A 369-nucleotide genomic window follows, 5' to 3' on the forward strand; every position below is an offset into this window, starting at 1 on the left:
ATTGGAATATTTGGCGTCGTGCTATCCAGGCGAGAAGGTTGGTTTGATTTGGACGCGGCTTCTAGCCATTTCTCAGATCAAGTCAAAGAGAAAGCTGCTGACCTGAACATCACTTTGGGAGAAATTCCTCCAGGGTGTACTAGCCTGATTCAAGTATGCGAACTGATTGCCAACACACCGATCAAACAGGCCTTCAAGACGCGCTACGTCTTGTGAAAGATTGTCTCTGATCCTTGTCCAGGAGGCAAATACAATGTCGATCGAAAGAACGTCATTTCTTGGCTCGAACAATCGACCGAAGATGTCAATGTCCGCATGTCGACTCGCTCAGAGGTTGCAAAGGCCTTTGCAACCTACGGACATGATTTT

At 47.2% G+C, this 369-nt stretch overlaps 1 protein-coding gene across 1 annotated transcript in view; it reads left to right on the forward strand.

The window, feature by feature from the left end:
• Positions 1-369, forward strand: part of PHALS_10107 (uncharacterized protein) — a gene marked incomplete at both ends in the record, with an annotated part of 1,507 nt that overhangs the window by 337 nt on the left and 801 nt on the right. The window lies entirely within an intron of this gene.

Source organism: Plasmopara halstedii (assembly GCF_900000015.1).
Source record: "Plasmopara halstedii genome assembly, contig: Scaffold_444, whole genome shotgun sequence".
Classification (NCBI taxonomy): domain Eukaryota; phylum Oomycota; class Peronosporomycetes; order Peronosporales; family Peronosporaceae; genus Plasmopara; species Plasmopara halstedii.